Source organism: Malania oleifera, chromosome 12, assembly GCF_029873635.1.
Source record: "Malania oleifera isolate guangnan ecotype guangnan chromosome 12, ASM2987363v1, whole genome shotgun sequence".
In the NCBI taxonomy this organism is placed as follows: domain Eukaryota; kingdom Viridiplantae; phylum Streptophyta; class Magnoliopsida; order Santalales; family Ximeniaceae; genus Malania; species Malania oleifera.
In genome coordinates this window covers 70,381,307-70,394,254 of record NC_080428.1, presented here as the reverse complement: position 1 = coordinate 70,394,254, position 12,948 = coordinate 70,381,307, and the positions used below count along the sequence as shown (strand labels likewise).

The 12,948-nt window shown below is 35.4% G+C and overlaps 1 long non-coding RNA gene and 1 other non-coding gene across 5 annotated transcripts in view; one reads left to right on the top strand and one right to left on the bottom strand.

Annotated features, from left to right (window-relative positions):
- The window catches only part of LOC131144584 (uncharacterized), a 34,917-nt gene extending 26,742 nt beyond the window's left edge, over positions 1-8,175 (bottom strand). For 3 of the 4 annotated variants that reach the window (XR_009133847.1, XR_009133848.1, XR_009133846.1), the window contains exons 1-2: positions 8,075-8,175; positions 3,919-4,090 (exon numbers count right to left, since the gene is read on the bottom strand). This is a non-coding gene — a long non-coding RNA (uncharacterized LOC131144584). The remainder of the gene's footprint in view (positions 1-3,918; positions 4,091-8,074) is intronic. The other variant, XR_009133845.1, reaches the window with a different exon arrangement.
- Positions 8,176-8,216: 41 nt separating this feature from the next.
- On the top strand, positions 8,217-8,289 carry TRNAA-AGC (transfer RNA alanine (anticodon AGC)). Its single transcript has one exon. It is a non-coding gene; the product is annotated as a tRNA-Ala (tRNA).
- Positions 8,290-12,948: the final 4,659 nt, after the last annotated feature.

Below are 12,948 nucleotides of genomic sequence, written 5' to 3'. Positions count from 1 at the left end.
TTATTTGCAAGAACTTTTCCAAGGAACAACCTCAGAAACATGGTCAGGCGAGAACAGAGCCATGTGCTAAGCCTCGAATAGAGTGGTGGGATGTCTTTGGTTTTGCGAAATAATATGCTTTCTAAGTTCATCTCTCAACATTTTTTTGAACGTAATCACCATTCTGGGTTCCTCACAGAGAATACAATGATACAAGAGATCTCCGATCACAACGTGTTTAGTCTAATTAGTACTTATGATGGTTCTTTAGTCTAACTTGTAGTAAGCTTATGCATATTTGGGAGTTGTTTGCAGTAGATGCATCTTTTTAGGGGTTCATTTGTAATTTCATCTATCTTTAGGGGTTTATATGTTATTTCTTGTTATTTAGGCCTTTTTATAAATATAGTGTGAAACCATGTAAGAGTAGTTTTTGTGAATTTGAATTTAGAAAGTAAACGTGTATATCCTCTCAGTTGTATCTTCTTCTTCCTCCTCTCTTCTTCTTCTTTCTTCTTTCTTCCTTCTTCCTTCTTCCTTCTTCTTCCCCACCCCACTCCTCTATTTCACTTCCTATTTTCCCCTGGCAGCATCCTAACCGCTGCTCTGTTCATCTCCCTTGCTGCTGCCACTGTATTGTTAGGTATCAAAATCACTTCGATTCAATTCCACAATCTTCCACTGCTAAATTTCACCAATATCGGTCTCCATAAACTACAAAATAATCCCAAAATACTTAAAATACACAAAATAACCTTTAATTAGCAAAACTTCTAAAATAACTTCTAAAATAACCAGAATTTTTCCAAACTAAAATAAAAGGTCTTAATTTCTAAAGCTATAGCTACAATTCAAGCATCCAAAGTTTTCCTATTGGTGGCCCTAAATCACTAAGTGTAGAGTGGAGCTCTCCTTGGAAGAGGAATGGTCATCTACAACACGATATGAAGAAAGTGCAGGGAACACGGCATCAACACAATGAGAAGCATCTCGGTAACAATTGGGGGTTCATCTTACAAAGATGTTGAATCACCACATTACCTAAAAACTTAAGCTCTCGTGGGGCAGACCAACAATATATACATGTGGCTATTCAACACTCCCTCAGACATGTGACCCCCCATCTCATAAGTGAAGAATAAAAAAGGTGAACTTAAACATGTGCCTCAAAAACAATAAAGTGCAGTATAACAGATATAAAGAGGAGAAATAAAGACAACAATAATTGAGCCGAAGATCTTTCAGAAACAAAGAGCTAATAGTGTTAGATTATATCTTGGCCTAAAAGCTTAAACTATTAGGTTGTGACCCAACTATGTATATTAAGCCTTAACACTTTCCAGCATGTACGAGGCCAATTGCGCAGGAGATTTAAACAAATTAAATAATGCCCATTTTGGGAATAAGACAATTTTAACCAATGTTTTAAAAGGCGAAGGCGTAAGGCGAGGTGTAAGCCTTAAGACGTTGGGGCGTAAGACTTTTAAGAATTTATTTTTAAGATAAAAGTATGTAAATAAATTTTACGTATTTTAAAATAAGGAAAAACTAATAAAATCACAAATATAATGTAAGAAAGAAAAATTATATATACTTTGCAAACTACTTGTTGGCCATTCAAAATTGCTAACTTGAATACATGACATAAATCATGATAAGAGGTAGCTATACTATTACAATGTTCAAATTCATGATCTTAGATACAATTCTCAGTTATTTTGGAAAGATTGAGGTCTAATAGTTCTAGAAATTAACTCATATTATGACATTCCTTTTATACGAACATGTAGTCAAAACTTTTTAACCAATTTTTACTTGAGAATCACACATCCAAAATGCGTAAGCCTCAACTATAAAGGCGCAAAAGATGTGCCTTCTGTAAAAGTGCATAAGCCTCAACATGTAATGTGTTAGCCTTTTTGGAAATTGGTAGTTTAGATTGAGTCTTAAAGCGTTTTAGGCATACCGTGCCTTGAGGCAAGCCTCGATTAAGCCTTTCAAAACACTGATTTTAACAAATTAATGGCAAATGCAAACGGCAAGAATAGAATCTAGGAACTCCTGCCAACCATGGATTTAATGCCATTTTACGATTTCCAGTAGAGACAAAAAGTTGCAGCATTTATGTCTCTACACTTCCTAGATGAATATCCCATTCAAACTACAGTTCAACAAAGCCTCAGATAAGCAGAGGAACTTGGGCAATTGCAACAACCAACAATCCTCTTATCAAGAGCACAAGAAGAACATGTCAGAGCTCCATGGAAAGGCTCCCTAATTGTCAAAAAATTTGGTGGATCAGTGGGCTTTTTTGATCATATGTCCAAACTCAGAAGCATGTGATCTTTACCAGGAGAAGTGGGTACTGTCAACCTTGGCCATGAACTTTTCCTTCTTTGCTTCAAGATCCTCAACAATTATTGCGTGGTCCTAAGTGGTTTCCCTTGGTTCATTAATGGCAGCTTCCTAACAATGCAACACGTGATCCTAGGTTCTGAGCCTCATTGGCAAAGCTAACCACTACAGCTATCTGGGCCAGGCTTCCAGAGCTTCAGGTATGTTCTTTGACCTGGATATCCTCAAATATGCTGGCACCAAGCTGGGTGCCTTCTTATGCCCACACAAGCGCACAGCCAATAGCACACAAGGAAGATGTTGCATAGACCTGGATGTGAATAAGTCTCCAGTTACCAAACTTGATATCAGTAAAGTTAGAGTGGTGGCAGCAGGTTATGGCGTATAGCCTATTATTATCTTATTGTTTCAAGGTTATTTTTTGCCATAGTCCATATATATAATAGTTGCACAATCTGTGAGAATCTTCTCATTCTTCCATATCAGTTTCTAACTCAACCCTGATTCTCATGATCAAGTTAGATATTTCAGTCAACATGGTATCAGAGCAAGCTTCTACCCACCATGCACTAGTCTCATTTGTTGTTGACTACTTCGTGTTCAATGCCACTGTTCACTGTAATACCAATGATACCGTTCACAGTCCCCTCCCTCTGTCTCTTTCCTTCTCTCAATGATCGACCCTTAAATTAGAAGTTCCCTGGTTTGGGGGTCATTCTGGACTTTTTTTATCCCTCTATTCAATCCTGTGCATACCATTATTGGTGCTGAGCTTGTAATTCGTATGCTATGTGAAAGCAATAGTGTTGTGACGTGTGCTTGAATCATAGTTGACGCAGATGATCTCATGAAAATTTAGTGTTCTTGTAACCTCTTTTTCTGCTTGCAGATTGCTGGGGATGTTTGATCGAGTGTGGCCTCGTGTTTCTGCGGGATGCATTCTGCAGTCTGCACACTGCAGTTGCAGCAATTTTGTGGATGTCGCTGAATTTTGAAGCCCTACAGTAATCTGTTTCAAGTCTACAATTTACCCCAGGAAGCTGGTGGGTGCAGCTGCCATTCCTTTCAAGCACTTATGTGCGCTGTTGTGCTGCTGCCGTTAGTCTATTTTCTCACTGGGTTGACTGCTTGGCGCCTCCTCTGCATTCTGGCAGCCTTCACTGCTATGTGATCCAGTGGACTTCTCTTCGAGTAGGCAACACATTCTTTGCATCCACCAATGTTTAGACGTCTTCTTTATGGCTGTAACAGATAAAGGTCACCTAGAGTGTTAATGTGCAACTTGCAATGAGAAAATTGTTCAGGGGATGTTGTGGAAGAGGTGGTTCGTGCTTATTAAAATATATATAGCCCAGGCTAGTTTTCCATGGAGAGTCCTTTCGCCAACAAATCTTTTCGCCAGTGCTGATATTAAAGCAGCCTCTTTTGGTACCCCTGGTCTTCCTACCGGGAGGATGAGCATATCATTGGCTATGCCATGAGAAGACTTCAATAATCAGGTCCATATGAACCAACATCTACAAGCAAAGTGTTCTCCTATGCCTAGTGGTACTGTAACACATTCAGGTGTAGCAATGCTTTTACCTCTTCGTCTTCTAATTCTTGGATTGTTGACACTGGTTCCTCATCTCATATAACTGGTAGATCCCATTTATCTCAACCACTTCGATAACCACCATTTCTGGATGAAGAGATGCACTCCCTTTTCCTTATGTTCCTATTTACTCTGTGTTATACATGCCTAAGTTGATTTTTCCTGATAAAAAAAATACTAAGATCAAAAAGAGAACTAAAACATGGATGACATGACATCCTCCAACAACTCAAAGAAACAATAAACCATAAAAGAAAAAAATATCCTCAATGCAACACTAACGAAGCAATGCATTCCAATCTCCCTGCATGTCAGTTAAAGAAACATAAAGAGACGCCTTTAAAAAAAAAAAAAAATTGCACAGCACCAAAGCGATGCCAGTAAAACCACTCTGCTCTAAACCAAAGCATGAGAAGTACCATTACTATTAAATATTTTAGCATCCCTCTCCCACCAAATTCACCAAATAATTCCAAAGCCATACATCTAGCTTTGCCTCCCCTGAAAAACCGTAAAAAGCACAATACAAAGGTAATCCAAAATGGAGGACGAACACAATTCTCACCTAAAATTCTGAGCAAATTATTCCACATACTCTGTGAAAAAGAACAATGTCCAAACAAATGTGGACAAGCACACACTCCTAAACCAAAGGAAACACATATCAAGTGATAATACTTTATTTGACCTACTCCTCTAAAGCAAGCCATTAGTACTGATTTTATTTAGGATTGCTGTCCAAGCAAAGGCCCTTATTTTTTAAGAAGACTTTAGGCTTTCCAAATAAAAGAAAGTAATAGGAAAGAATTAGCACTAGGAGCAGGAACCAACTAGGGAAAAAAGACTTTCAAGAAAAGTTTACCAGATGGATCCAGAACCTAATTTGTTATCCATGCATCACTTAACCAAGTCTCTCAATTCCTCAATCACATTCTATCTTTCCTACCTTGTTTTCTAGTATCTCCAGATGAACAAAATGATCGGCAAAGGGCTTGACAAGGGTGGACTATATTACTTTTTTATGGAGGTGGTGGTCATTCTAATTGTTTTCACGTGGTGCCTTCATTTTTTTTTTTTTTTTTGCATGGTGTTCCTTTTGATCGGTAGCATGCTCACCTAGGCCATCCATCTCAAATAAAAATAAAAGAAGTTCTGCCAATTTATAAATCTGCTCATCTTGAATGCCAAACCTGTCAGTTAGGAAGCATAGCATCCAAGCACATCTTCCTTTTCATCCTAGGGTTGAGCCTCGTAATAAATCCATTTTGCTTGTTCATTCATATACCAGGGGTCTAGGGTCAGTAACTCGTCCATTTCAATGCTTTACGTCTTTTGCAGATGATTTTTCTCATACTTGGTTATAGCCGTTAAAAAATATGTTTGAGTTCCTTAATGTTTTGTCCAAATTTATAACTAAATGAAGAAGAACCAATTTGGCATTTATATTATGATCTTTCCATTCTGGCAAGGCGCTTGGATTATTCAAAATCATATTCGATCTTTTTTTTCAAATAGTGGATTACTCATCAAATTGCTTGTACCTAAGCTCCTCAACAGAATGGAATTGCTGAAGGGAATAATAGACATTTCGTTGACACTTCATATGCATGTTATCTAAATTTTTTGGATTAATGTTTTCCTCATAGGACTCTTGAGGGCATCATATTAATTTTTTGGATTAATGTTCTTACTGCATATTTAAAATTAATATGATGCCCTCAAGAGTCCTATGAGGAAAATTCTGTCCTCCATTGTGTGCCTTGATGCTCCTGTCTTTCCTGTCATACCTCATGTTTGTTTTCTAACTATAAACTATTAAACATACTAAATTGATTGAAATTCACACCCCAAAACAATTCCTTGGAACTTCCTTCTTTCTATTTCTTCTCTTTTTATTTTTATTTTTAGAATAACTATTTTACTACAAGTAAAGCGTAGCTTTAATAAAAAATAATAATGGGACAACCAAGGCATACCCCACAATGCTCAACACAAATGTCCAAATCAAACCACAAGAAGATCACCAAGTTCCCCTTTGGATTCAACCTCATGCTAAGCCAACCAATTCTTGAGAATACTCTTTTTTTTTTCTCATTTACTGCAAGGCATGATAATTCCAATGACTCAAAGGCATTAATTTTTCCTATAGTTAGAGAGTTCCAAAGTACCATAAAAAAGATGGTGTTTGCCGAGGTCAAACTGGAAAATTCCGCAACAGAAACTGATTATGGAAATGAGAACCTCACATTGGCCCCCATACATGAATTAATAATTAAAATGGGGGAAATTTTTTTCATGGCTAAAGTAGAGAATAGTAGCAGCACCCTTCCCCCAAAAAAATAAGTTACAAATAAAAATGCTATTGACATTAAACTCTGTTGGGTGGATGACTCTAATCTGCAGAGAGTACAGATGGAATGTTATTTCCATTTTTTTTTTGTGCATGCCTACTTCTTGGCTAGCCAAACAAGCTATGTTCCTATCCTGAGAAAAAGAACTATAAAATAAAGAATAAAAATGGATAGTGATTTACTCCACAGAAACTCTTCATTGCTCTTTAAAGCTAACGTCAAGGAACTAGGAATCTTCAATGGGAAAATTTTGGGCAAAAATGTGAGGTGCCAGATTCACCCCTTGCTGTCCTTCTCCACCTTGGCAGCCACAGTTGACTATAGGGGAAAAAAATATACATGTGCATGTGTGCACAGGTGTGCATACGCGCTTGTGTTATACAACTAGGGACAAGAAGCTCTAAAGCACCAACACTTCAACACACGCTCCTACACGGCTCCGACACGCACCAAACACTTCTCGGATGTGTCGGAGTTATTTTTATTTCTAGAGATGTGTCAGACAAGGCAAATAGGAGTGTCCAACACTTACATGAGCCATGATGCATTAGATATTATTATAGAAAAAAGTTAGGTCCTCCGGGAGGACCAACGTTGTCCTCCCATCAAGCCTTACCATCCAATGATGACACCTAAACAGTGAATGTCACATGGTAGGCCCTACATATAATCTAATATGACCCACTATTTGGTGTGTTTTCATTGGATGGAAGGGCCTGATGGGTGGACCACGTTGGTCCTCCCGGAAAACTTAATTTTTTCTCTTTATTATAAGAAAATAATAGAAATCTTAGTATCATTGTTGTAATATTTCCAATATTTGAGAGATTTCTATATTTTTTTTTAAAAAAAATACATTGTCTAAATTAAGAAAACTTGTAACTTGAGTTTGAAAATCAAAAAGACCATATTTATCAACTTGTCCGATACTTATTGTGTCAACACCCATGTCTATGTCCATGCTTCACAGATAAGATGAGCAATCAATTGTAGAATGGGAAAATACATCATACATGTCAGCATGATGCCACTTGCAAGCTGTTGGCCCTTGATAATCTGGATAACAAAAGACATATGATGCATTTAGACTTGGAATTATGTGGAACTGGATCAACCAAAGTGAAATTTTTTAGTTTCATTTCCTATGGAATTTTTGCTCATTTCCACTGCAAATTTCCAATTCCATATTCCCAAACATAGCAGCATCACATTCTTAATTATTGTCCTAAATTGCATAACATTGTCAACTTCAATAAATACCATTTTTCATATCACCCGCACTCAAAAAGGAATTTACACAACTGACAAAGCCACCCAGGATCAAATATATAATAAAATGAACTTTTAAATGCTGCAAAATTATTCAAAAATTATTTGTTCGATGAATTCCATCCTTGTTCAAATGACATAATATTTATTATTTCCAAAGCATAACTCAAATAAAGTACATTTAATCAAAAATAGAAAGATCTATATTCAACGACTCGAACTTACGACTATAATATGCCAAAACACACTTTGGTTATCTTCCATGATACAATTTAAGTTACTGAGTCCGAATTTTTTGAACTTGGAACTGCGGCTTTCAGAATCATAGCTTCTACTAAAAAAAAAAAAAAATTTTAAAAAAAATCAAACAAACAAGGAAACACAAAATAATACACGAGTATTATGAACAGATGCAGATGAGAGGGTAAAGCAGGTGCCATTACAGGGAGAGTGGTGGCAGAAATCAGTTCATCAAATCAGAAGCAACACATTTCAATAGAAATTACAGAACGTTTTAAGCACTCACCGGATTCGAAAAATCAGTTCATACGCACGTTCCATTGAACACCTCCAACCCCAACAGATTATGAGGACTGGACGAAATGAACGCACTTCAGGCTGTCATGTGAACTATGATTCTTTAATATTAATATTTAAAGCCAATTCAAGGGGATGTAGCTCAGATGGTAGAGCGCTCGCTTAGCATGCGAGAGGTACGGGGATCGATACCCCGCTTCTCCAGTGATAACTATATTTATTTCCTTTTTATCTCGTTTTACTGGCACTTGATCCTGGGGCAACAGTCTTCAAAGCCCGTCAAACGACTCATCATTTAATTTAATTTTAAGAAAAAATAAATTAATTAAATTTCAATAAAATATACAAAAATAATAATAATGGAAAGTCATTATTATGTAGGAATAATATTCATTTTTAATAGTAATTTAGTTCATTCAAATATTCCAAACGTTTAGAAGAATTATAAAAGGGAAACATGATAAAATGGAGGACAAATTAAAAATCTAAACGAAAAAAAACACAATCTAAACTCTGTTGTAAAGGCAGAGATCATAAGAAACTATTAATAAAATTAATTAAAACAATTTGATCATAAAAAGTGAATAAGGTTTTAAAAGTTTCTTTTTAACTCCTTTTAAAGATTCTTAACTTATTGTAAATTTAGTACTAAAAAAAGGATAATTTGAATTATAATATCAGTTAGAAATCAATATTCACTTTTAAAACTTTAAGAATGAGTAAATCAATTTGATCTTAGAGTAATGTCAATTAACACCCAACCAATAAATTGATTCAATCAATACAAACCAATGATTCACAATGTAATGCTTTCAACTTTTGAATAATTCAATCCTTTCAACAAGATAATCAAAACAAGATTCACACCAAAGAATGAATTCAACAAAGCTTCCAAGAATCAGCGATTGATTAACTCAAAGTTGAGCTTGATAAAAGACCTATTTTAATGAAATACAATTGAAAATTCTAACACTCTTCCAAAACTTAGATTTTAAATAAACTTTCAATTAATGAGTTTTGAGTATTAATCAATCAACGTACACTCTTATACTTTCCGCAAAAAGTATTGATCAACCAACGTACTCCCATTTAGTTTTCGCAATCCCAAAGTCAAATTAATTTTTGGTTTATTTAATATTCAATCCACACAATTTATAAAATTGAAATAAACAACCACGCAGTTATATATGTGTAGAAAATTAAAGAGAGTTTAGGAAAAAAGAGTGAGACCGAGTTTTTTACGAGGTTCGGCTTATACCCAGCCTACGTCCTCGCCTTAAGTAAGACCACCTAAGGATTCCACTATAGCGTTCCTTTACGGGCGAAACAAACTGTTACTGTAAAAACCCCAAAAATAGAGATATAAAAAAATTAGTGAATTGATTTCCAAAAAAAAAAATATATATATATATATAAGATTAGTGGAATGAATTCCAAAAATAAAAATAAAAATAAAAATAAATAATTAAAATTAATTAATTAATTAATTAATCGAATTTAAAAGAAAAATAAAAAATAATAATAATTAAAATTTATTTCTATTTTTGTTAATAAAATATATTATTAATATTAATTAAATATTATTAAATTGAATTGATTAAATAAATAATATTAAAGATATATGTGTGTGTGTATATATATATATATATAAGGATTAAAGTAAAAAGGAAAAAAAAAATAATGTAATATAATATAATTATATAGGTAAAGATTTGAAGAGAAACCTTCAGGACGTTTCCTGAAGGTTGAGTTAATTATACAATGAATTCTTTTTATTTTATTTTATTTTATTTTACTTTCTTCTTCTTCTTCTTCTTCTTCTTTTCTTCTTCTTCTTTACTTTTCCTTTCTTTATTTTTATTCTTCTGCAACTCTCAGAACTCTCTCTCTCTCCTCACGTTCTCTTTCCCTCTTTCCTCGATTTCGTGACGGATTTCGTCCGATTGAAAATCCAAAAATACTACTGGACTCCATTCGCCGTTGCCGTCATTTCTACCGGAGCGGATCGGTGGTAGGAGCGGTGTAAGCATATTCCCTAGGGTAAGCCATTTTTCCCTTTGTCTTTAATTTCTTGCAAAATATAAGCCCAATTGACGAACGGACACCACCACGAGAATCTAGGGATGATTCTCTACAAGTCTAGTGGGACGGAATTCTCGTGAGGGTGTCGGGCCAAAACTCCAAATTTGGGGTGCGGCAAATTATTAAGGGGCTTAATTTTAATTCATTAGCATTAATTTAAAAATGCTAAAATATTAAACATCTAGGATTGAAGTAAGATTTCTGAAATCTAGGGTCCGGGTGAGCGCCGCGGGTGTAATTTTGGTACCCGCAGGCAAAATTTGGAAAATTAAGTGGGGATATTAAATAATAGTTTAAATATTAATTTGAGATATTTGGAGCCTAAGGAAGGCTAGATGAGTATTATGTTGGAGAAATAGATTAATTAATCTGGGGAAAAATGTAAATTGCAGGAATTAGATTTCGGGCGCCAAGGGCGTGAAATTTTGGGTCCTAAGGAATTTCTCAATAGTCAGGTAAGGGAATAAACTAAAGTAGTAATTTTTCATACAAATTATTATTGATTATGAGTAAATTTATTTTCAGAAAAGCATATGTTATATTGTGTATTACGCATGAAATGTACGATTGGGAAAAAATACTGCTATGATGATTAAAATGTATATATATGTATGAGATGTAAATAATTCACGTTTTTAGAATATGAAGTATGACTTTTAACAGCATATGTGTGGCATGAATATTATTTTATGTGAAATGTATTATGATGTGAAAGATTTTACGAACCAAGCATTTATGGAAATATGAGTTATGTTGTGATGAATGATGTATTTTCAGTATATATATATACCTGAAACAATTTTGGCGCGAGGCCATATATTTATGTTATCGGCACGAGGCCGTATCTATGTTTTTGGCGTGAGGTCATGTATTTATGTTATCGGCACGAGGCCGTATTTATGCTATCGGCACGAGGCCGTAATTATATTATTGGCGCGAGGCCATATTTACTATGATTTTGGCGCGAGGCCATATGTATGATTTCGGCGCGAGGCCGTATCTATGTTTTCGGCACGAGGCCGTAATGATGTTATGTATGATCATGTATTATATGTTTTCATAACCAGGATGTTAGTTTAGTTCAGACCAGGAGCTCGGTACCGTAGCTATGGGTTCATTTTGGCACGAGGCCTTATTAGTGCTACCATCCCACGAGGGGATGGGAGATGGATAGTCGATGTAGCTTTCAGTAGAGTGTGGACGTCCACCTGGCAGTCCGGACCAGGGTGTGGCGGGCTCATCGTACTTACAGACATATTTGATTCGGCAGTGGTCGGCCAGCCATTGTCGGGTCCCGCCTTCGGGCTGCACAACCCGTCATGGGGGGTAATACATGACACCAACTAGCTAGTCATCCTGGGTTTGTTTTCAGTACTACAGTTATAACAGATGACTTTATGTATGATATGATTTGTTAACAGATGTGAAAATATATGTTTACCCAGTACGATATGATTATGTTTATAGAATTATGAAATGTACTGTATACGTACAAATGCATTAAATATTCATGTTGCCACACAGCTGTATTTAGTTTATTTTCCCTTACTGAGAAGTGTCTCACCCCCAAACTTAATTAATTTTTCAGGAGCTCCTGAGAGACTGGCGGGTCAGGGCCGCCGTTAAGCTAGTGAGATTACCCTGTGAGAAGGGTAAGATTTTGTAATAGTGTCAAAGTTATTTTGTGTTTGACCCTAGAGATATTTGGATGTATGTGAGGATGTATAGAATGCTCTAGTATTATATTTTATGACTGGATGTTTGAGATTTTATGTGTACTGCTGCTAGGTTTTCTGTTGTATATGACAGGTGTCCCCGCTATCCACGGGTTCGGGTTGACCATTTTATTTAGTATGTGATATTTTATGTTAAGAAATTGAGGGACGTTACAGTTACAATCCCTCCTTTAGGGTAGAGCTCCCTCTCCAAACAATACCCCACGCTCGGTACAATGATTCAACTAACCTTGAACCTTCAAAAACTACAAGTGAAACAAAAAAACAATTTGGTGTGCAATGACACTCTCAAAAGAGTAGGTTAGCACAATTTTAAGCACAGAGTATACTTCAAAGTAAATATCAATATGCAATGAAATTGAAGCTCATAGTAAACTTATCACTGGTATGATCTTTCTATGATTGAAAGATTCAGAATTTATGCTTAATTTCGGTGTGAGAATTTCAACAAAAAACTCAATAGAGAATATCAGCAAGATGCGAGTAAGATAATTTTTGAGAATTGAGAGCACTTGAGAGTATTTAATTGCTGAATAATTTCTTGGTGTTTTAAAATCTTTGCCTTGGAGGCTATATATAGAGTTTAAAAAGTGTATTCCTTGTTCCCCAAGTTTACTTGGAGTGTTTCTCAAATTTGCACAAAATTTGGAGCCTAAGAAACCAAATTCAGAAACTTTCTTGTACTCAACTTTTAAAAGTTTTGAATGGTAGCCACTTGTCTTAAAAGGGCCAAGTGCCTATCGTGTTCAAATCTAATTTTGTTTAAAAAGTTAGTATACAGTTAGTCGCCTTAGTTGTCAAGGTCAGGCGCCTGCTAGGGTAAGTCGAGGCACTTGACACTCTTCTGTTTGCTAATCTTAAAAAACATAAAAAGGTCAATCGTCTGTCTGTTTTAGGTCAGGCACCTGAGCATTTAAAAAATTTAGTTTTTAAGACATTTATTTCAAAAACTCTTTTTGATCTTTGGGCCTTTTAATTTATAGCTTTGAAAAACATTTTTCAATGTCTTAAAAATAGGTCTCTAGGTCTTTATTATTCCTAAAGA